The 25,328-nt window shown below is 39.3% G+C and overlaps 1 protein-coding gene across 3 annotated transcripts in view; it reads left to right on the forward strand.

The window, feature by feature from the left end:
• The window catches only part of NR6A1 (nuclear receptor subfamily 6 group A member 1), a 233,442-nt gene that overhangs the window by 169,113 nt on the left and 39,001 nt on the right, over positions 1–25,328 (forward strand). The window lies entirely within an intron of this gene.

Consider the following 25,328-nt stretch of genomic DNA (forward strand, 5'->3'; position numbering starts at 1 on the left):
GATTATTTCCAGTATATGGCATAGTGAGTAGAGGAAGGGTAGAATTATGAGATCAGGTCAGAGAATATTAGGATAGGGCTTGATCATATAGGGCAATGGAATTTACTTGAAGTACAAAAGGAAGTAATTAGAGCATTTTGAGCAGATTGTTTTTAAGTATTATTTTTATTTTAAAAGGTTTTTTGAGCATTTAATTAATTAATTCATTTATTTATTTATTTTTGAGAGAGCAAGAGAGTGCACAAGTTAGTGAGGGGACAGAGAGATAGAGAATCCCATGAGGGGCAGAGAGAAGGAGAGAGAGAAGCAGGGCTCGCCCGAAGTAGGACTTGTGCTCATCTGAAGTGGGTTGAGCAGATTTTTAAAAGACCCTTCCCACCCCCTACCACACTGGGGATGGGTTAGAAAATGGATTGTAGGGAGGCCAATAGTAGACCAAATGGTCATCCAAGTGAGAAATGATGGTAGCTTAAACTAGGGTCAGTAGTACTAGAGATGGAGAGTAAATTTGAGATCTGTTTTGGAGGGAGAATTGATAGGATTTGTTGATGATTTGGATGACGGAATATAAAACAAAGTAAAGGGATTAAGGAATGACTCCTAGATTTTAGGCTTGAGCAACTAATTGGTATTGGTTTCAGTTAGTAATATGGAGAATGTTACCAAGAAACATGTTGATATAGGACACAGGAATAGAATCTAGAATTACGTTCGGTAAGTTTGAGATGACTGTTAGAAAGCCAGATAGAGTGTTAAATATAAGGCAGTTTAGATGTCAAAGTCTGGAACTCAAGGGAGGTTTTTGGTTAAAGATGCACGTTAGGGGAATTGTCACAATATAAATGGAAGATTGAGTCCTTTAAAGAGAGGATATTGGTGGAAAGGATGTCCAGGGATCAACCCCTGAAGATATGTCAACATCCAGGAGTTCCAAAGATATTCTGTAAAAGAGATTGAGAAACTAGTAGTCTGGGAGAAAGTAGGAAAACTTGGAGAATGGTATTCTGAAAGCCAAGGTAGAAAAGTGTTAGAAAAAGGAAAGAATTCAGATACTTGTCCAATTTCTTTCATTCATTCAGCAAACATTCCTGAGTACTTTCAGTTTATAAGCCTACGTGGATAGGCCCTTGCAGTGATCAGGACAGATAAAGTGCTGGTCCACATAGAGTTTACATATATATTTTAAGGATTTCACTGTGAAACTATATAGCAATTCTGAGGCCCATCTAATATTCATTTCTGATATTTAAATTTCAGAAAGTTGCCTTGAACACTTTAACACTAAAGATGATTCCACAGTATTCCCAATTTCTGCAAAGAGTTACTAGTTTACTAGAATAGAAAGTGTGGTGTGCAAATTCATGTGATCTAGAATAATAGCCATTGAGCGTTGTAGATACATAGGTTATTTATTTATAATTAAAATTTATTTTATTTTATTTTTTTAATATGTTTTTTTAAATGTTTATTTTTATTTTTGAGAGACAGAAACAGAGCACAAGCAGGGGAGGGGTAGAGCGAGAGGGAGACACAGAATCTAAAGCAGCTCCAGGCTCTGAGCTGTCAGCACAGAGCCTGACACAGGGCTTGAACTCATGAACTGTGAGATCATGACCTGAGCCAAAGTCAGACGCTTAACCAAATGAGCCACCCAGATGCGCCCCCTCTTTTTTTTTCAGAGAGACTGAGTGAATGCACATGTGAGCAGGGGAGGGGCAGAGGGAGAGAAAGAGAATCTCAAGCAGGCTTTGCACTGAACATGGAGCCCCAACATGGGGCTCGATCCCATGACCCTGGGGTCATGACCCAAGCTGAAATCAAGAGTCAGATGCTCAACTGACTAAGCCACCCAGGTGCCTGTACATAGGTCATTTAAAAACTAGTTGAGGGGCACCTGGGTAGCTCAGTTGGCTAAGCATCCGACTTCAGCTCAGGTCATAATCTCACAACTTGAGAGTTCGAGCCCTGCGTCAGTTCCTGTACTAACAGTTCAGAGCCTGGAGCCTGCTTCCTATTCTGTGTCTCCCTTTCTCTCTGCCCCTCCCCTGCTCGTGCTCTGTCTGTCCTGTCTCAAAAATAAATAAATGTTAAAAAAAATTTTTTTTGAACCAGATGAAATGCAGAGGTAGCTACAGCGTAGAGGTTACTTATGTAAACATGCACTAATTAATTTTCTGGACCTCAGTTCCTCTAGGTTGCGGAACTAGTGTTTCTCAAGCCCCCTCTGGCTTTGAAATTTAACGACTGCAAAGTCCAGGATCACATAATCAGAGAAGTCACAAATGGTAATATGCATAACAGAAAACACATCAACTCTCAAAGTCAGTAATATCCTCATAGGTGAAACCTTCAGTAGCCAGATCAGTCTCTAATTCAGTGTTTGACGGTAGAAGCACAAGATTTTAACAGTTGGAAGCTACACTATAATGGAAGTCCCTAAGAGCCTCTTTGAAATGAATGCAAAGACAATTTTGTGTATGCACACTTTCCTAAAAGAGATTTTTGGCAGCTCTGCCTTAACCATTTGGTAGAATTGCACTATGTGTATTTTCACCTTGCTAACAGAGACCTGTAAATTAAACTCAAAAGCATGGAAGATATTTCTTTCTTTATTTTTAAAAGATTTTATTTTATTGCTAAAATTTTTTCACTCTTTATTTTTGAGAGAGTGCACGTGAGCAGGGGAGGGGCAGAGAGGGGGACAGGGGATCTGAAGGGGGCTCCACACTGACAGCAGAGAGTCGGATGTGAGGCTTGAACTTACCGTGATACTATGACCTGAGCTGAAGTCAGACACTTAACGGACTGAGCCACCCAGGTGCCCCAAGATTTTATTTATTTATTTTTAAAATGCATTTTTTTTTTCAAGTTTGTTTATTTATTTTTGGGAGAGACAGAGACAGGGTGAGTGAGGTGGGGTGTGTGTGTTGCGGAGAGAGACAATCCCAAGCAGGCTCTGTGGTGTCAGCACAATGGGGCTCAAATTCAGGAAACCGTGAGATCATGACTTGAACTGAAACCAAGTGTCGGATGCTTAACCAACTGAGCCACCTAGGGACCCCTAAAACGCATTTTTAAAATCTTTTTTTTTCACATTTATTTTTGAGAGAGAACACGCAAGCATGCACAAGTGGGGGAGGTGCCAGAGGGGAGTGGTAGGGATAGAATCCAAAGTGGGCTCTGCGCTGACAGCAGAGAGCCTGATGCAGGGCTCAAACTAATGAACCATGAGATCATGACCTGAGATGAAGTCAGATGCTCAGCCAACTGAGTCACCCAGGTGCCCCCAAAATTTTATTTATATATATATGTATATATTTTTCCTAATTTTATTTATTTATTTATTTATTTAATATTTTTAAATTGATTTTACCTACAGCTTGTTTTACTTATTTAAAAAAAAATTTTTTTTAATGTTTGTTTATTTTTGAGACAGAGACAGAGCATGAGTGGAGGAGGGTAGAGAGAGAGAGACAGACAGAATCTGAAGAAGGCTCCAGGCTCTGAGCTGTCAGCACAGAGCCCGACGCCGGGCTTGAACTCACAAGCTGTGGGACCATGACCTGAGCTGAAGTCGGACACCCAACTGACTGAGCCACCCAGCTGCCCCGTGTTTTACTTATTTTTTTATTTTTATTTTTATTTTATTTCATTTAAATCCAGGTTAGTTAATATATAGTGTAATAATGATTCAGGAATAGAATTTAGTGATTCATCACTCACGTATAACACCCAGCACTTATCACAAGTGTCCTCCTTATTGCCCCCATCCATTTAGCCCATCCCCCCAACTGACACCTTCCCAGCAACCCTCAGTTTGTTCTCTGTATTTAAGAGTCTCTTAAGCTTTGTCTCCCTCTCTGTTTTTATATTATTTTTGCTTCCCTTCCCTTTTGTTCATCTGTTTTGTACCCAGGGTTTTATTTTTAAGTAATCTCTGTTCCCAATATGGGGCTTGAATTTACAACCTTGAGATAGAGTTGCATGCTCTGAGCCAGCCAGACACCCATGGAAGATATTTCTAAAAAGAGCTGTGGCATCTGGGTGGAGAAATAATAACCATAGCATAATAAAAAGCAACTACATTTGTTGATCCGTATCTTCATTTCTAGTACTCTACAGGCCTATTACGTATTTTAATCGCTTCATTTTCACAGCAGTTCTGTAAGATGAATATTTTTATCTTTATAGATAAGGAAACAAGCTCAGAGAGATGATCACACAGCTAAAATAGTGACTAGCTAAGATGCAAAGCGGGGTAGCGTTTTCTTTTGACTTTATAATTACAGCAAAAATAAAACATAAAAACAAAATAACTGCAAAGATAATTCACTACAAAAGCTCAATAAATAAATTTTTGGGGGCGCCTGGGTGGCGCAGTCGGTTAAGCGTCCGACTTCAGCCAGGTCACGATCTCGCGGTCCGGGAGTTCAAGCCCCGCGTCGGGCTCTGGGCTGATGGCTCAGAGCCTGGAGCCTGTTTCTGAGATTCTGTGTCTCCCTCTCTCTCTGCCCCTCCCCCGTTCATGCTCTGTCTCTCTCTGTCCCAAAAATAAATAAAAAACATTGAAAAAAAAAAATTAAATAAATAAATAAATAAATAAATTTTTGGTTCTCTAACCCAAGCAGTGATCTCCAAAACTTAGATAGATGTGAAGGGGAGCAATCAAGCTGCTGAAGAAAGCCAGATATGTGAAGCTACTATATCAATACCTGATTGATAGGCAAACCCAGTAGGCCTCAGGCATGCCAGAGTTAGACATCACTCAGGTGAATTATGATCCTTCTTCATAGGCACCCTGAGCTTTAGAATATATACATATGGCACTTTGTTTTACATTCCTATATAGTCCTTGTAGGAACTTTTCAGGAGGAATCACTGTCCTCATTTTACTGATAAATATCCTGAGACAAAATGGTGATGATATAATAGTAATAATACTAGCTTACATTTATTGACCTTTTTTTGTTTCATTTTAAAGATTTAATTTTGGGAGGGGGCACCTGGGTGGCTCAGTCGGTTAAGCATCTGACTTCGGCTTAGGTCATGATCTCACAGTTTGTGGGTTCGAGCCCTGCATCAGGCTTTGTGCTGACAGCTCAGAACCTGGAGCCTGCTTCAGATTCTGTGTCTCCCTCTCTCTCTGCCCCTCCACCTCTCACACACTCTCTCTCTCTCAAAAATAAATGAACGTTTAAAAAAATGTTTTTTTAATAAACAAAGATTTAATTTTTTAATGTAATTTTTATACGTGGAGCTTGAACTTACAACCCCGAGATCAAGAGTTGCATGCTCTACCAACTAAGCCAGCCAGTTGCCCCTATTGAGCATTTACTATGTGCCAGGAACTTTGTATGTATTAACTCTGTTCTAACTCAATCCTCACAGAAACCTAGTGATATAAGTACTATCATTATCCTCATTTTATAGATGAGAGAACTGAAGCAATATGACCATACATTTAATAAATGTAAAAGCTGAGATTTTAATTCAGACGGTTTGACTTCATGGCTTCTCCTCTTAATCACGGTGTTTTGTGGTAATTATTTCACTGTATATGTAAGTGAGGTCATTATGCTGTGCACTTTAAATTTATACAGTGCTTGTATGTCAGTTACATCTCAGTAAAACTGGGGGAGGCGAGTATAAATATGAAACCAGAGCTAAAATATAAATTTTGATATAAAAATTACTGTACTTACTATATTACTTTTTAATGTGTAGAGAAATGACCAGCCTGAGGTCATAAGCCTAGCTTCATCCTACCAATTTTGTATAAAAGCTGGAAGTACAGATATAGAATGTGGGTCATCGGCTTCTATTGATGATCCAAAGCTAGGAGGGAAAGCTCATACCATCTAAACAGTCAGGAACATCAGGGCGACTCAGACAAAGCAATAAACGAAATCTTGTATTTGGTGCCAAGGCCTAAGCTTATCATTACAGGTTGTGAATGAGGCTGCCTAGCAGCAAACATGAAAAAAAGCTTAGGGGATCTGAGTTTGTATTTGTATACACTAAGTATTGATCAATAATAGTAATCCATTATCTTTTTTTTATTTTTTATTTAAAAAAAATTTTTTTTAACGTTTATTTATTTTTGAGACAGAGAGAGACAGAGCATGAACGGGGGAGGGGCAGAGAGAGAGGGAGACACAGAATCGGAAGCAGGCTCCAGGCTCTGAGCCATCAGCCCAGAGCCCGACGCGGGGCTCGAACTCACAGACCGCGAGATCGTGACCTGAGCTGAAGTTGCCGCCCAACTGACTGAGCCACCCAGGCGCCCCATAATCCATTATCTTTTACGCAGTATAGTGTATACTTTCACAAATACATTACACCTGCCTTAAAGGTGATAAACCGGATTTATGTTAATTAAAAATACAGTAGGGATGCCTAGGCTCAGTCAGTGGATTATACAACTCTTGATCTTGGGGTTGTGAGTTCAAGCCCCATGTTGGGTATAGAGATTACTTAAAAATTTTTTTAAGTCTTTAGAAAAAAACCCCAAAACCTGGTATACAAAAGGGAATAGGAAGAATAGACTCCCTCTCTGCTCTGGACTCATCAAGCAACAGTAGATTCTTTTTTATTATTTTATTTTTAAGTACTCTCTACATCCAGTGCGGGGCTTGAACTTACAGGCTCGAGATCAGGAGTTGCATGCTCTGCTGACTTGAACCAGCCAGGTGCCCCAAGCCACAGTAGATTCTGAGCAATTTATTTTCATATGATCCTTACAAGCAGGCACATGTCCAGAGGGAAAGGCAGATGATCAGTATGATAAGGGGACTGGAAATCATGTAAGTATGCAGTTAGTCACTTGTTGGGACTAGTGGTATTAAACTCCAAAGGCTATAAAACTCTTGGTGAAAAAAGGGGGAAAGCAGGCTTGTTCAGATTGGATTGAGATTGAATTGAGACCAGTATGTTTCTATTACATATTTAAGTTTCAGGAGTCATAGCAACTACTGGCAACCCTTATAAACCATGAGGTATAGCACTTCTGATTCACTTTATCCCCACCCCTCATCGCCACCACTACCAGAGATGAGCATCCTCTCCTTTTCTAGAACAAGACCATCTCACTGGTCACATTTACAGTTCCATCAGAAGCTAGCAATCCATTTGTCCCCATTATAAAGTCTTAGGAACAGAAAATTTCATTGAACCAACTTGGGCCATTGTCTTTTTTCAGTCCAGTTAGCGGTAGCCATTACCTCTTCTAGTCAGCTTATCTAGCAGTTTAAACGTGGTGCCTTACAGGCCAGGGCAGTGGCTGTTCTCAAAGAAAAGAGGATTGGTGTAAGCTGAGAAGACAGCCCAAAAGATGTCTATTACATATTCTATTCTCTTACCGTCTACTGCCTTCTGACAATCTCATGCATTCCTGTAGCCTCCCTACAGAAGACTCCAAGTCAGTCTAACTCTGGAATTGCAAGTTCTAGCATTCATCAAGGCCTTCCTCACCTCCTTCTATCTCAGACAACCACACCCCTAAAATACATTTAAATACCTACTGCCAGCAAGCCTCTTGCCTGCACTGTTCCCTCAGGCTGAAATTCCCTTTGACATACTTGTGCTCTAAGGCCCAGTTCAGGTGACACCTTCTAGATAATCTTTCCTTTGGCTTCCTCATCTAGCTCTAGAATCACTCATTTCTCTGTGCCCAGTATATCGTCTCTTTGTAGTTTAGTGTTGACTGCTCTGTATTGAAATTGTGGGATTGATGTTTGTGTCCTCCACTTTGGTGAGGTACATGTGAAGAGCTCAGGGGAGCTCTCAAATATTTATTCAATGAATAAATGTCAAGAGATGATTTGAAGGAGGAAGTAATAATTATTAAATAGGGAATCAGTGTCTACTTTATACTTCCAATTTCAGAAATACTTGTTGAGAGCTATAGTGCATGGATCCAAGTTACTAATAAAATATCTATATATTTTTTTCAGAGAAGACTCCCCAGGCTCAACCAACTCTTTTTTTTCCCTAAATGAATAAGGGATCCCTTCAAAGTTTCCAGTAGCAATCCAAATAGGACAAACCACAGATTTGCAGGGTCTTATCTCCAACTGGAAAACCTAAATTGACATGAATATGCAAACTGTTTCACTACAAATAAAAACCTGATTCCTAATTCAAAGGTTCCTACATATAAGAGAGTGACAGGAAGGAATTAGGGACTGTGGTCTGAATTTTTATTTTCTTGGCCCTAGCTGTTGAGTAATGGGGTAGCATTTTCTCTGGACTCTTTTATTTCCTGTGGCTTCAGCTAATTGTAATTTGTGAACAATTTCATCTTTGTGTTCAGGCCTAAGCAGTTAATGACAGTAACATTTTCTTTTGTCTTTTGTTTTTCTTATTTATTTTTTTTAATGTTTATTTTTGAGAGAGAGTGAGACAGAGTATGAGCAGGGGAGGGACAGAAAGAAAGAGACACAGAATCCAAAGCAGGCTTCAGGCTGAGAGCTGTCAGCACAGAGCCTGATGTGGGGCTCGAACTCACGAACCATGACATCATGACCTGAGCCAAAATCTGCTGCTTAACTGACTGAGCCACCCAGATGCCCCTTGTCTTGTCTTGTCTTGTCTTGTCTTGTCTTGTCTTGTCTTGTCTTGTCTTGTCTTGTCTTGTGTCGTGTCTTGTCTTTTTTCTTTTTTCTCTTTTCTTTCTTTTTCTTTATTTCTCTCTCTCTCTCTCTTTCTCTCTCTGTCTTTCTCTCTCCCTCCCTCCCCTTAGCCCTTAGCGCTACACACAGCACAAGGCTCAAACTCACAACCCTGAGTTCAAGAGTTGCATACTCCACAGACTGAGTCAGCCAGGCACCCCCCCCCCCTTTTTTGTCTTTCCCATCTTTTATTCAGTGACCTGTAAGGATAACTCCTAACACCTAGTCCATGCCAATCTTGTGAACTGCTCACTTGTTTTCATTCAACTGATAACATTTAAAAAAAAAATCTCCTCTGAGATCCTCCATATGTGGCCTCTGGAAATGGATTTTTATAGTGGTATGTGCAGTAGAGGAGGAATATGGGTCGAGGAGGATTCTCATGATTTTCACTCATTTCTGTTTAAATTCTATGTTTACAGATGAAATTTTGAGGGTACCTGTTCCCAGTTTCAAGGACTTCATTTCAGGTGGTTGTGACCTGTGAAACTGAGTGCAATCAGTCGTATTTAGAATGTGCAGCTCATCGGGGGAGTTAGAACCAGTAATCCAGTTGAAATTGTTTTAAATACTTTTTAGCCAGGCAAGTTCCAGATTGCCTTAGTTGTCAGTATAATTTTGGTCAAGTAAGCAGCTGTACTCTCCATTTCCTAAATCTGGCCTTCATCACAGTCTGAAAAGCAGGTTTTGATAAGAATCAGTTTCCATTTGTAATTTGCGTAACCTGAAACCTTGGAATGAGTAAAATGTCCTTCTTGGGGTGGGAGAGGTATTTTTGTAACAGTAGGGCTGAGTGGAGATGTGAATGCAAGAGAAATTTTGGTAACAGGCTTTTATCTGTATTTAACCAAATTAAAGTAGAACTAGTTGCTAATATGGAGATACTAAGTGATCACTCACAGGATGGTAAGAATACATCTAGTTAGTTTTTTGTTTCGTAGATTTTGTTTCTACTCCTGTTGTTTCTTTGGTTTGGGGAAAAAAGGCAGCAGTAACACTGGGGTTCGGTTTTGATATATTCCATCCTTCTTTTCCTGCCCCCTACTCCTATAGGAAATAGTTTGGTATAATGGGAGGTCTGTCTTTGGAAAAGTAGTGAGTGGAAAAGTAGTCACTGACTCACTATGTGACCTTGGGCGAATCACTTTACTTTTCTGACCATGGCCAAGTAACTTATCTTTTTCTTACTAAAAAGAAAAATTTTAATGTTAAGTTTTTGTTTTTTTTTTTTACTTTTCATGCAGGTTTTTATTTTGAACATATGCCTGAATTATAGTTCAATCTCCTCTTAAAAGCCTTTGTTCTTATGTTTATCTTCTTTTAAATCCATATGCATCTCTCCCAGTTAAAATAAACATCTGTTTAAAATCTGTTGCTTCTTCCTATAAACTGTTTTTCTGTCACTCTTAAATGGAGTGACACTACTCAATAAAACACTGCTGATTTTATTTCTTCACCACTCACCTATTTTTTTAAGATTTTATTTTTTAAATAATCTCTGCACTCAAAGTGAGACTCAAACTTAAAACCTTGAGATCAGGAGTCACATGCTCTTCCAACTGAGCCAGCCCCACCACTCACTTGTTTTTAATTCAGAATGATTTTTGTTCTAACCAGTTTACCCAAAATCTCATTAGTTGGTAACCTTTGAGCCTTTTCTTCTTTCTCACACGTTTTGACCTGCATTGCATTTGACAATACTCTCTTGTTTATGAAACGCTTTTGTTTCTTATCTTTCTCTTAATCATGGATTATTCCACCTATGTCTTCTTTGATCAAGTCATCTCACTTTCCTTCCATAAACTTCTTACCTTCCCCTGTGTCTCAGTTTTATCCTGCCGTTGCTTCTCTACACATCCCCTTCCTCCTTAGAGTTGTAGCCTATTGCCATAGCTTCAGCTCTTCCATATGTTGCAGATTTGGCTCCAGTCATGATCTCAGGGTCTGTGAGCTCGAGCCCTGCGTCAGGCTGTGCTGACAGCTCAGAGCCTGGAGCCTGCTTCAGAGTCTGTGTCTCCCTCTCTCTCTGATCCTCCCCCGTTCATGATCTGTCTCTCTCTGTCTCAAAAATAAATAAACATTAAGAAAACAAATTTAAAAAAACAAACTAAAGCCATTGATTTTGTCCCTCACTCAGCTGTTACTTTTTTTCTGTTAGTGATACCACTTTTCTCACAGCCACCTTAGTGTAGAACCTCAAGTTCATTTTTGATTGATCCTTTCCCCATTCCTCTTACCCACAGATGCCCATGCCATTCATCTTGTCACAACCCACACATCATTGTAAGATTGATATTCCTAAAATATTGTTTTGATCCAGATATAATCTCCATTTAAAACTCTCAGTAGTCTTTTATCAGGATAAAATGGATTACAATCTATTCCAGTTTTCTAGACTTCTCTCTGACCATTCCTTTATAAGATCACTCTGCTTGACTGTATATCAATGTAGTTTGCCCAGACATACCTTACATTTGTTTTCCTTTTTTTTCCCCCGTTGCTGATGTCCTTTCCCTTTCCTGAAGTGCCCTGATCTTTTGTTTTCAACTTTTTTACTATGAAATACAACACTTGGGAAAAAGTACATAAATGCAGTTTCACAGCTTTTAATGAATCAAGTCAAGAAATAGAATGTTGCCAGGATCCAAAAGCTCCTTTCCCCGCCCCCAGCAGTGTTCTCACTATATGTCTCTTTCCCATCTGTGCCTATTTTTGTTGTTGTTGTTTTAACTTATTTAATATGAATGAAATCCTATAGAATGGTTCGGTTTTGGGGTTTTTTATTCGATCTGGCTTCTTTTACCCAATACTCTTTGTGTGAGTCATCCATGTTGTTGCAGTAGTTTAATACCTTTATAGCTGTATAGTGTTACCCTGTATGAATAAACCTATTTATCTATAGTCATGTTGACTATAGATAACTGCATATAGTCAAATAGAGTCATATTTGGGTTATTATTTTTTGTAATGTTTATTCTTTTTTGAGAGACAGAGAGACAGCGTGAGCGGGGGAGGAGCAGAAAGAGAGGGAGACACAGAATCTGAAGCAGCTCTAGGATCTGGGCTGTCAGCACAGAGCCCCATGCAGGACTCAAACTCACAAACCAAGAGATCATGATCTGAGTTGAAGTCCGATGCTTAACCAACTGAGCCACCCAGGGGCCCCGTATATTTGGGTTATTTTTAATTGCAGCTTTGACAAAGCTTGCCATTATGAACATCCTCAATTTTGTCCATTCATACACATATGCATGCATTTCTGTCAGGTATATACCTGGAAATATAAAAAGGTATATCTTCACCAGTAATAATGACACGCTGTTTTCTTTTCTTTTCTTTTTTTAGTTAAAAAAATTTTTTTAGGGGCGCCTGGGTGGCGCAGTCGGTTAAGCGTCCGACTTCAGCCAGGTCACGATCTCGCGGTCCGTGAGTTCGAGCCCCGCATCGGGCTCTGGGCTGATGGCTCAGAGCCTGGAGCCTGTTTCCGATTCTGTGTCTCCCTCTCTCTCTGCCCCTCCCCCGTTCATGCTCTGTCTCTCTCTGTCCCAAAAATAAATAAACGTTGAAAAAAAAATTAAAAAAAATTTTTTTTAATGTTTATTTATTTTTGAGAGATAGAGTGCCAGCGGGGGAGGGGCAGAGAGAGGCTCCAGGCTCTGAGCTGTCAGCACAGAGCCTGATGCGGGGCTTGAACTCACAGACCATGAGATCAAGACCTGAGCTGAAGTTAAACACTTAACCAGCTGAGCCACCCAGGTACCCTGGGACATGCTGTTTTCTATAGTAGTTGGACTAATAAACACTTCTATCAATAACATATGAAAGTTAGTTTTTCCAAATTACCATCATAACTTGAAATCTTTTTTTTTTTTTAATTTTTAGCCATTAGTATATTATTGTGGTTTTATTTAACATATCCTTGGTTACTAATAGATTTGACATCTTAAGTTGATTGATGAATGTGGATAGTCTCCTTTGTGAAATGCCTGTTCAACTTTCTTGCCCAGTTTTCTACTGGCTTGCATTTCTCTTAATGTTGTATAGGAGTTTTATATTTTTGAATATTGGCTCTTTGTAGTTTATGTGTATTGCATTTATCTTCTCTCATACTTTTCACTCTCTGGATGTTCTTCATTTTAATGTAGTCTAATTTTATTAGTTTTTCTTTATGATTAATGCTTTTTGTGGCCTGTTTTTAAAATCTCTTCCTAATCCAAGATCATGAAGGTTTTTAAATTATCATCTGAGAGGTATGTTATTTTGCTTTTGACATTGGAATCTAGTTGGAATTAAATATTTTGCCTGGTGTGAGGTAGGGTGAAGTCCCATTTTCTTTCCATATAGATATCTAATTGTCCCACGCTGTTCACTGAAAAGACTTGTCATTTCCTCACTGCTCTGCTGTGCCCACTTTACCATAAATTAAATATCCATAATATGCCTGGTTATGTTGTGGTATGGTATGTCTTCATTCAGTTCCTTTGGTCTATTTTCTATCCCTAAGCTGATAAAACATACCTTAGTTACTGTAACTTTAAAATGAATATTGATATATGGTAAAGTCTTGTTTTTCTCAACTATCTGTGCTCTTTTTGTTCTTTTGTGTTTCCCATATACATTTTACAATTATCTCAAGTTATACACAAACATACAGAGTTGGGATTTTGAATGGGATTTTACTCTATTGATCTTTACAGTAATAACTTGCAGTATGTTAGCGTAGTATTTCTCTTCAGTTACTGAAATCTTCCTCAATTTATCTTAGAAATATTTTATATTAAGTGTTTTACAATTTCTCCATAGAGATCTTGCATGTTTTTATTGGTTTGCATCCTAGCTATTTTATATTTCCTTGCTATTATTGTAAGTGGCAGGTTTTTAAAAATGTTATCTCTTTGTGGATGGTATTAGAAATATGGTTAGTTTTTGTGTATTTCTTATTTCACTGTGCTGTCTAGAACCTCCAATACTTACACTGTTGAATGAAGGTGTTGACAATGGTCCATCCTTGTCTTATTTCCAATCTTAAAAGAAAAACTTTTGTAAGCATTTCACCATTAAGTATGATATTTGGTTTAGGTTTCTTTAAATAACCTTTATCATATTAAATAAATAAGTTTTTTTTTTATTCCTAGTTTGCTATGAATTGAGAGGTAATGTTGAAATCTATCAAAGCCTTTTTCTTTTTAAATTAAAGCACTATTTATTGCTGTGAAGGTGGATTTTTTTAAACAAAAATACTTTCTAAAATGTTTCATAAAGTTGCAGAAAAAAGGTTCTAATCTTACAGAAAACTTGTATCTAACAACCACAACACAACTAACATTTATTGCATGTTTGCTGTATATTAGGCATTGTAGTAAGCACCATAGTGTGAAAGTTCTCAGATCCTGGTGCAAGTTTGTCTGCTTAGAATTCTGGCTCTACTGCCTATTAGCTAGGGGACTTTGGGCATATTTCTTATTCTATGTGTGCCTCAGTTTTTCATCTGCAAAATGGAGATAATAGTAGTATCTACTACATAGAGTTGTGAGGAAGGAGTGAATTATATGTAATACATAAAGAACAGAACTTGTTACATAGTGCCAGCGTGCATGTTAGCTATTATCATTGTATTCCCTAGTCCGTGAGGCGAGTACTATAGGTATCTGTTTTACAGTTGATAGTGAGACTTAGAGAACTGAGGAGTGTGACCACAGTTACAGAGCTGAGAAGTGGAGAGCTGGAATTCCTACTTGATTAAGTGTCTTAACCCACCAAGCCAATGTATTTCAAACTTTTTACACTTTAATCCTTAATACATTGTGATCCAGTACTCCACCACACATATGTACACACAGTCACACAAATGAACACACTTCATTTGAAAGAAAGGTTTCACAATATTTTACCCTTACTACATATGAAGCACTTTGATATTTTCTATTTCATTTCCTCCAAAAATGCTAGTCATGATGCTGTGGGTTATGACTTCTAATTTGGAAAGCCATACCATTTATTCATTCATTGTTCATTCATTTATTCTACAAAATGAGCATCTTCTCAGTAGCAATCATGGAGCCAGATGTTACTGTTAATGTCTTTGAGACTTAACCAGCAGTGTAACTTTGGTTAGGTGTAACTAAGGGGTCCTGCCGCTTATACAAAATAAGAACCTAAGTATTGTAAAATTCTGGTCAGATTGATGAACAGATCAGTTTATAAATGTCTTTGTTCTCCTTTACTTATTGTTCTTGGTAAATAATCCATTTATTTGAGCAGACATATGTCAGTGGTCCTCTGAGATGTTGCTAGGGCTCTGTACATGGTTCAGATTGTTATTAATTTTTCTAGGCCAGTGATACCAGCTGCTTTATTCGTTCTCATTATTTCCTTTGAATTTGATATATCTGCCTCTGAAAATTAATCTGTGTCCATAGAGACCCCAACCGAGCTCTGCTTTTGCCCTTATCTGTTTCAGCAGGAGTGTTAAAAGTTGAAGAAATGTATGTATGTATTTAATATTTATTTATTTTGAGAGAAAGAGATAAAAAAAAAAAAATTCCCAAGCAGGCTTTGTGCTGTCAGCACAGAGCCCGGTGCAGGGCTCAAACCCACAAACCATAAGATTATGACCCGAGCCGAAATCAAGAGTCAGACGCTCAACCAACTGAGCCACCCAATGCCCCTGAAGAAATGAAATTTAATATGATACTTCCTGTTACCTGCATGAGAATAATTTTTGGCTTGAAAACAAATTCTTAAGATTATTCCTAAGGTTTGAAAAACTAGCAAAGACCAACATCTTATTTCTAATAATGCTCATGTATGTTACATTTATTTATCGTGAGTAACCAGCAGGCTCCTTTTAGAACATTGTGTAGGAACCAAATTATGGGCAGATCATGACTCTTTAACATATAAAGGGGTTAAGACATAACTTGACATTGTATCTGTGGATGTTTCTGTGTAACTCATCTTGATAGTCTTGCTAAAGCTCAGTGAAGTATATTGGCTGTTTTAGAAAGGAAGGAGATTCTTCTCAGAGGAAACCCAACTTGGAGAGAGCTTTCCAGCTGCAAATTTAAGACATGACTTTATATGCCAGTTATTTCTTCTCCCTGTACCCTCCTCTGTCTACATTTATCTAAGTGGTAGTCATACTTCAGAACTCACCTCTTCTAGGAAATCTGTCACTACCTTCCCCTGCCACCAGACTGAATAATACTCTTTTGTGCTAAATTTTAAAAGTTTTTTAGTTCAAAAAAAAAAAAAAAAGACAAGCAATAATAATGTTGAGTACTTTAGAATTTACAAAGCTGTTTCATTCTAATACCATGAGGATGCTAGAGTTCCATGTCATTTATAAGCAGTCTGTTAATTCCTTGGTTCTCAAAACAGTTATTTGAAGAAGGTACAATAATATTATCTACATTTTGTAGATTAGAAACTGAGATACCTCTGAAGAGGTTAAGAAACCTTCCAAAGTCACACAGCTAGCAAGTGACAGCCTAGTTTGAGCCAGAGTGTAACTCTAGAGCCTAGGTTCTTAGTCTGCATGTTCTATTGCCTCTATTCAAGAGATCTGGAGAGCAGATCATGCTCTCTTTCCTTTCCATCTGTGAGTTGAGATTTACCTTGCTGTAGGCCTTGAGATCAACTCTACCTCCCTATCCAAGCCTGTTCTCTTGACTGCCACGCAGGTCTGTTCACCTAATTTCAGTCTTTTCAGTTAAAGCATAAAGTTCAAAAGTTTAAAGTTCTTAAAAACTGTCTTAGTTTACACCTTCCTCTCTCCTTTTACTCTTGAGGAGAGGGGCAAGAGAGGAAGATTCCAATAGCTTTACTTTTAATGTTTGCTTTTTTCCCCTTAATACATCAAGTTTCAGAATAATGAATTAGTGTGCAAGTGACCTCCATGGTAACTAATGAGGTTTTTCTTTTTAATATTATTGTAAATGCATTGATTATTATCTTTGAAGTGTTTTAACCCACTGCTGTCATTATTCTTTTTGACGTATATAGGTTGCTCTATTTTAGGCGAGTGGGAGGCTTTTTGTGTTGCTTCCTATATTCTTCTTTGTGTTTAAGTTTATTTCTTTTGGGAGAGAGCATGTGTAGGGGAGGGGCAGGGAGAGCGAGAGTCCCAGACAGGCTCTGCTTTGTCAGCACATGAGCTCAATCTCATGAACTGTGAAACCATGACCTAAGCCGAAATCAAGTGTCAGACGCTCAACTGACTTAAGTCACCCAGGTGCCCTGCTTCCTATATTTTTGATGTAACATGATCCCATATTAGTCTTGGGTAGCACAACAACACTCATCCTATATATATTCTGCCTCAAATCTGGAATCAACCATTTCTCTAAGGAGTCCAGGCTCCTGTTTGTAGGAAATGGTATTCTCAAAGGTCACTATCTGAGCCCTTCTAGTACTGTTGATCATGATAAATATTCATCTTCTCTGACAAATTAGTAAGTCTTCTCTCTCCTACACTATTTTTTACTCATTGCTGTTTCTGCAGCTAATGAACTACCTTGTGCAGAGTTTCAAATACATGCTGTTTTTCAAACCCTCAGTTTTTTGTCAACTCCTCTCTTATCTTTCTGACTTCTGAGCAGTATAGTTACTATGATCCATAGTCTCCAATATGAAGTACTTACTTGCCTAATTCTCTTTCCATTGCATTTTAGGTAGAATAATACAGATTAAGAACGTTGATTTAATAAATTAACAGTGTTTAATTAGGAATGGTTATGAATATTTCCTTTGTGTTAGTCTCACTAGTCAAAGCATGCTGTAGATGCTGTAATGAATCTGAAATTTCAGTGAGTTATATGACACATTCGTTCATGATATCCTTATATATAAGATAGAGAAATGCAAGCCAGACTAGAGTGTCTGGTCTAATCTAGAGACAGAGCTAATTGAGCATCTATTTCCAGAATGCTAATGGTTAAGTCAGATTGGAGAAGGGTCTCTCACAGCTTACCAGAATGCCACCTTCTGTTTATTTATTACTATATATTAAAACATTTTTTTGAACATTTGTTTATTTTAGAGAGACAGAGCATGAGTGAGAGAGGGGCAGAGAGAGAGAGGGAGACATAGAATCTGAAGCAGGCTCCCGGTTCTGAACTGTCAGCACAGAGCCTGACATGGGGCTTGAACTCACAAACTGTGAGATCATGACCTGAGCTGAAGTCAGATGCTTAACCAACTGAGCCACCCAGATGCCCCATTTATTATTTTATATATATTTATTTATTTATTTATTTATTTATTTAATTTTTTTTTAATTTACATCCAAATTAGTTAGCATATAGTGCAACAGTGATTTCAGGAGTAGATTCCTTAGTGCCCCTTACCCATTCAGCCCATCCCCCCTCCCACAGCCTCTCCCATAACCCTCAGTTTGTTCTCCATATTTATGAGTCTCTTCTGTTTTGTGCCCCTCCCTGTTTTTATATTATTTTTGTTTCCCTTCCCTTATGTTCATCTGTTTTGTCTCTTAAAGTCTTCATGTGAATGAAGTCATAGGATTTTTGTCTTTCTCTGACTAATTTCACTTAGCATAATACCCTCCGGTTCCATCCATGTATTTGCAAATGGCAACAAATCATTCTTTTTGATTGCTGAGTAATACTCCATTGTATATATATACCACATCTTCTTTATCCATTCATCCATCAGTGGACATTTGGGCTCTTTCCATACTTTGGCTATTGTTGATAGTGCTGCTATAAACATGGGGGTGCATGTGTCCCTTTGAAACAGCACACCTGTATCCTGTGGAGAAATGCCTAGTAGTGCAATTGCTGGGTCGGAGGGTAGTTCTATTTTTAGTTTTTTGAGGAACCTCCATACTGCTTTCTGGAGTGGCTGCACCAGCTTGCATTCCCATATTCTTATATTTTTAATGTATATTTATTTATTCTGAGAGAAAGAGAGAAAGAGAGAGAGAACGAGCACAGGGGACGGGCAGATGGGGATGGAGAGAGAGAATCCCAAGCAGGCTCTGTGCTGTCAGCCCAGAGTCCGATGTGGGACTGGATCACACAAACCGTGAAATTATGACATGAGACGAGATCAAGAGTCAGAGGCTTAATGACTGAGCCATCCAGGTGCCCCCTCCCCTTTTAATGTTTATTTATTGGCCACATTAAAAAAAATGTTTGGGGCGCCTGGGTGGCGCAGTCGGTTAAGCGTCCGACTTCAGCCAGGTCACGATCTCGCGGTCCGGGAGTTCGAGCCCCGCGTCAGGCTCTGGGCTGATGGCTCAGAGCCTGGAGCCTGTTTCCAATTCTGTGTCTCCCTCTCTCTCTGCCCCTCCCCTGTTCATGCTCTGTCTCTCTCTGTCCCCCAAATAAATAAACGTTGAAAAAAAAATGTTTATTTTTGAGAGAGAGAGTGTGCAGTGGGGAGGGGCAGAGAGAGGGAGAAAGAGAATCCCAAACAGGTTCCACACTTTCAGCACAAAGCCCAATGCAAGGCTTAAACTCATGAGTTGTGGGAGCATGACCTGAGCCAAAACCAAGAGTTAGACACGTAACCAACTGAGCCACCCAGGTGCCCCACCACATTTTGTTTAATATTGTCTTAAGGTTGGAAATGCAAATAATCTAATACCAAACCTGGAGAAAAGAAGGAGGTAGGAGAAATAACTAGTGCACTGGGTGACAGGACTGGATTCCTAAAGATTTCAATAGGCCAGAATGACATACAGAATTTATTATATAAAGATAAAATTAATCAAGGACAAAGGTAAAGTCCTACCTTTGGGTTCAACGTTCACCTTCCCAAGAATGGAATAAGAAAGACATGGGTTAGGATGCCTGGCTAACTCAGTTGGTAGAACATGCAACTCTTGATCTTTTGGTTGTAAGTTCCAGCCCCACATTGGGTGTAGAGACTACTTAAAAAATAAAAAGTCTTGGGACGCCTGGGTGGCTCAGTAGGTTAAGCGGCCGACTTCGGCTCGGGTCATGATCTCGCGGTCTGTGAGTTCGAGCCCCACGTTGGGCTCTGTGCTGACCGCTCAGAGCCTGGAGCCTGTTTCGGATTCTGTGTCTCCCTGTCTCTCTGACCCTCCCCTGTTCATGCTCTCTCTCTGTCTCAAAAATAAATAAACGTTAAAAAAAAATAAAAATAAAAATAAAAAATCTTAAGAAAGAAAGAAAGACATGGGTTAATGGTATATGTGATAAATACCTTAAGCTTTAGACATTTATGAATGAGATATGGATTAAGTGTAAGGGGGATTAGAAATAAAAGGTCCTGAATTCTGATTTCAGTTCTACTGTTGACTGGCTGTGTAACCAAGATTAAGGTTCTTTGCCTCTTTTAAGCTTCAGTTTGCCAGTTATTAAGTGTGTAGCATTTTTACAGTACTAGTAATTATAAAATACTATGTGTTTACTGGTATTGATAGCTGAAGAAACATAAAAGCAAAGCTAATTGAGTCTTATATTAGGAAAAAAAACATTCAGTTCTGGATACTTTAAGAGATCTTGATACTATGTGATTTCATTAAGAATAAGAAATGGGAGAGGAAGGGGCGCCTGGGTGGCTCAGTCAGTTAAGCATCTGACTCTTGATTTTGGCTCAGGTCATGATCTCGTGGTTTGTGGGATCAAGCCTCCGCGTCAGGCTCTGCACTGACAGCATGGACCCTGCTTGGGATTCTCGCTCTCCTTTTCTCCGTCTGTCTCAAAATAAACATTTAAAAAAGAAATGGAAGAAGAAGAAATTCACAGTTGGAAACCCCATTTAGCTTTAAATTTCTGAATGGTTGGTATATAAACTAGGTTAGGTTATGCATTTATTTTTTTGCCCTTGAGCACATAGTTCAGGGCAGTAGGGAAAGCTTCAGGTTAACAGACTTTTGCTTAGGGTAAAAAGAAGCTTTTGAACCATTAAAACTGTGTAAAATGAAATGAATGGAATGAAGTACCTTATTGATTCCCTAAAGATGTGCAAGTAGAGTGTGGGGCAACCCCTTATTTTTGGAATGTTGTAGAGGGCATTCATGCCTCCAGTAAAGGTCTGCTCAAGGCAATTTCCAAGGCATTTTCTAGCTCTAAGATTCCAGGTTCTGTAATATGAGAATAATGATTCCTCTCAGTTATTGTGATGAATAAGTAAGGGCACACATGTAAAAATGTCTTGAATGTTGCATGGGACACAGTGAATAGTCACTAAATGTTCTTTGTGATATCTATAAAAATGATCCTTGTCCTGGCCTGGTACAAGTGAAATAATAAAGATAAAAATACCCTTCAACTCCATTACAAGAATAGGAGGTGCAGAAATCTGTATCTGGTATCTGGCAGGGCACAATTGGGGCATTTTGCTTCAATGTGTTCATTTACACAGGTTTTGGCTTTTTCGCTTTTTTTCCCCCCCAAGTGGCAAAGGGCCTGACTTACTTGCATATAGAATAGATAGATTTGCTTTGCTGTGGCCACAGAATGTGATGATTAGATTCTTAGACTTGGGGGTTCTAGCCCTAACTCCCATACTTGGTGACTGGGTGACCTCATAAGCTTCAGTTTCCTCTTCAGTAAAATAAGGTACTTTATTTTTTATGATTCAGCACAATAACGTGTTAAGTGCCTGACACAGGGCCTGGTACCCAAGTGGTCAGTTAACAATAATTTCTCCTGTTTCTGTGATCTTTTCCCACATGTTGTGAGGGGAGTTTGTCAAATGCTTCCTTGAAGGGCTTCAGGGTTCGCTGGGAGAGAGCCTTTCTCCTGTACCTTTGAGAGGCTTCCTTCTGAATTAGTTCCTGGTCTGTGGCATAGACCAGTGCTGTTCTATAGAAACAGAACATGGCAGGAAGAATAGCTGTGGCCAGAGAGAGAAGCAGTCATAGGACTCAAAGGGAATCTAGTCTCTTTGTGCCCTCAGTGGAGAATTATTCCCACTCGTCTTTGATCTCACTGTGGCCTTTTAAACTCTGATGAGGGGCGCCTGGGTGGCTCAGTCGGTTAAGGGGCCGACTTCGGCTCAGGTCATGATCTCGCGGACGGTCCGTGAGTTCTAGCCCCGCGTCAGGCTCTGTGCTGACAGCTCAGAGCCTGGAGCCTGCTTCAGATTCTGTGTCTCCCTCTCTCTGACCCTCCCCTGTTCATGCTCTGTCTCTTCCTGTCTCAAAAATAAATAAACATTAATTAAAAAAAAAAAAGTTGGGGCGCCTGGGTGGCGCAGTCGGTTAAGCGTCCGACTTCAGCCAGGTCACGATCTCGCGGTCTGCGAGTTCGAGCCCCGCGTCAGGCTCTGGGCTGATGGCTCAGAGCCTGGAGCCTGTTTCCGATTCTGTGTCTCCCTCTCTCTCTGCCCCTCCCCCGTTCATGCTCTGTCTCTCTCTGTCCCCAAAATAAATAAACTTTGAAAAAAAAAATAAAAAAAAAACAAAAAAGTAAACTCTGATGAGAAGAACAAGAACAAGCAGTGTCACAAGATACAAGCAGATTCTTAACAGGTCTGTATTGGATTGTTGCTCAGTGGGTCCTTTGCTGTGGATCCAGATGCTGCACAGAGTACCATACGAATGCTTTCTAAAGCGGCTACTGAACTCCAATTCTGATACTAGCAGATGAGGGTCGTCAACTCATAAATGGACAAGTTACTTAACTTTTTTTGAGATCTCCATTCTCTCAATTACAAAAGGATGATAGCACTTGTATCCACCTTTGGGATTATGAGAATTATGTGACACGACACAAAGCACAGTGCTTAGTTGTGGTCGGTGTTCAGTGAAATCATATCCATGAAGAAAGGGATGGTATGGTTCTTCTAGAGATTGATTAATTATAACTCTTTTTAAGTCTATTCTGATAGAGTTCTGGTTTATATTTTATTTTTATTTATTTATTTATTTTTTTTAATGTTTATTTTTGAGACAGAGACAGAGCATGAACAGCGGAGGGTCAGAGAGAGAGGGAGACACAGAATTGGAAGCAGGCTCCAGGCTCTGAGCTGTCAGCACAGAGCCCGACGCGGGGCTCGAACTCACAGACCGTGAGATCATGACCTGAGCCGAAGTCGGCCGCTTAACCGACTGAGCCACCCAGGCGCCCCTGGTTTACATTTTAATGTGTGTTTATGTATGATATATATCATATATATCATATATATGATAGAATGTGATATCATGCATATATAAATTTAATATTGAAGGTTTGAATTTAAAGTGAGAAAATTTAGGTTCTCTGTATCCAGTCATGATTTTTTCACAGTATTCTATGTTCTGTTTCTAAGCCCTTTCAGCAACTCAAGCCCGGCACTCTAGGGAATCCCATCCCACACATAGTACTATTGTCCTATCATTCATTTTGCCTTTTTGGCTTTTTCTGGTTTAGTTTTTAAATTTTCTGTTGTAACTTTACTCTAATGTTTACCTTGAATTTCTTTTGCATTTTTAAAAGAGGAAAAGATGGGGCGCCTGGGTGGCTCAGTCAGTTGAGCGTCTGACTTTAGCTCAGGTCATGATCTCACGGTTCGTGAGTTCGAGCCTCGCATCAGGCTCTGTGCTGACAGCTCAGAGCCTGGAGCCTGCTTCCGATTCTGTGTGTCCCTCTCTCTCTGACCCACCCTACTGTGCTCTCTCTGTATCTTAAAAATGAATAAACATTAAAAATTAAAAAAAGAAAAAAAGGAAAAGAAAAAGAATACTTATTACACCAGGGCCATTTTTATAGAGCATTTTAACCAAGTTTCTTTTAGCTGCATGTAACAAAAACCCATTTAAGTTAGCTTGACCAATTAAAAAGAAAACAAAGTATGTATTCCAAGACATAAATGTGAGTTTGTCATGGTATGTCAGTTTGCCCACAGTTGGGAAGTTCATCCAAGCCTTAGAAAAGCTTGGAAAGTTCTGTGGGACGCCTTGGTGGCTCAGTTGGTTAAGTGGCCAACTTTGGCTCAGGTCATGATCTCATGGTTCGTGAGTTCAAGTCCCACGTCAGGCTCTGTGCTGACAGCTCTGAGCCTGGAGTCTGCTTCGGATTCTGTTTCCCCATCTCTGCCCCTCCCCAGCTTGCACTCTGTCTCTGTCTCTCTCAAAAATAAATAAATGTTAAAGAAAAATGTGAAAAAAGAAAGGCTTAGAAAATTCTGTAATTACAAAATACAGAGTCCTCAAGAACCTAGGTGATTCTTCTTTCCATATCTGTCTTTCTCTATTTCCCTAGCCATGTGGTCATGTATGTGATGGTTCTCTCTGCATACCTGCTATTTGCTGTGTTCTTTGGCAAGAGCCTTAATATATGTTTCCCTGTATGGAAAAAATATTGTGGATTAGTTTCCTGTGCTGCTGTTAAAAATTACACAAACTGGGTGGCTTGAAACAACGGAAATTTATTTTCTCACAGTTAGGGAATCAGAAGTTCAAAAATCATCAGTATCACTGGGTAGAAATGAAGGTGGGCAGAGCCACACTTACTCCAGAGGCTTTAGGGGGGAATTCATTTCTTGCCTCATCCAACTTGTAGTGGCAGCCATTCCTTGTGTCCACCTTCCACCTGTCCTCACATTGCCTTCTCCTCTGTGCACGTGTGCGTGCATGCGTGTGTGTCCTCTTCTGCTATATCAAATCCCCCTCTGTCTATATCAAATCTCTGTCTTTCTCTTTATAAAGTCATGTGTGATTGCAAGTAGAGCCCACCTATATAAGCCAGAATAATCTCCCATCTCAAGATCCTTATTTGATCACATCCACAAAGCCTGCTTTTCCTTACAAGGTAAGATTTACAGGTTTCAGGGATTAGGACCTGATATATTTGGGTGGCCATTATCCAAATGATACAAATAGGGATCATAAAGACATCTCTAAGTTGGCATGTAATAAAGTTGCCTAAATGCTAGTATCCTTTCTTCTTTACATCTCTCCTACACATACTGCCATTTAACATTCTTTAACATTGCTTTCAAATGCTTTTGTTTTCAGGAATGTTATTATCACATGAAGTGTGGGCCTGTTAGGATAATGATAATAAAAATAGTAGCTGTCATTTATGAAATGTCCATTGCAGCCCAGGCATCGTGCTGAGTATTTTATCTATGATATGTATGTACCATTATAACCCCCATTTTACAGATGAGAGAAACTAGATTCAGATAGATGAAATAACTTAATTTTCCCAAGTTCAGTCAGCTAGTAAGTGTCAGAACTTCAGTTTAAATAAGGATCTCCAACTCTAAAGGCTGTGTTCTTAATCATTGTATCTTACCTGTTACTCAGCAGTGAGGTTCAAATCTCTTGGCCCCTGATCAAAACCTTTTCTTGGAGGTTTCTTGCACCTGCTAGCAAGATCTGATATCACAGTTCACCAGAGCACTTTTTTTTGTCATATGGCTGTTCTTTAGCAGTTGCTTGGTCCTGAGCAAGTGAATTTGAGGGAAGAGGAAGTTAGAGAGCTATATATCCAGCCTGAATTTCCTCTTCGACTAACTTGTTTGTTGCTAGGCAGTAAGTTCCTTGACTATCAGGAACATGATGATTTATTTCTGAATACCCAGTACGGAACACAGGCCCTGGACACAGAGTAGATATTCTGCTAGAACGTAAGCTTCAGCAGGGACTTTTATTCACTGCTGTATCTATGCCTTACAATAGTGCCTAGACTAGAAGAGCTGCCTAATATCTGTTGAATGGATGGATGACTGGTTGGTTGG

This window comes from Prionailurus viverrinus, chromosome D4 (assembly GCF_022837055.1).
Source record: "Prionailurus viverrinus isolate Anna chromosome D4, UM_Priviv_1.0, whole genome shotgun sequence".
Taxonomy (NCBI): Eukaryota; Metazoa; Chordata; class Mammalia; order Carnivora; family Felidae; genus Prionailurus; species Prionailurus viverrinus.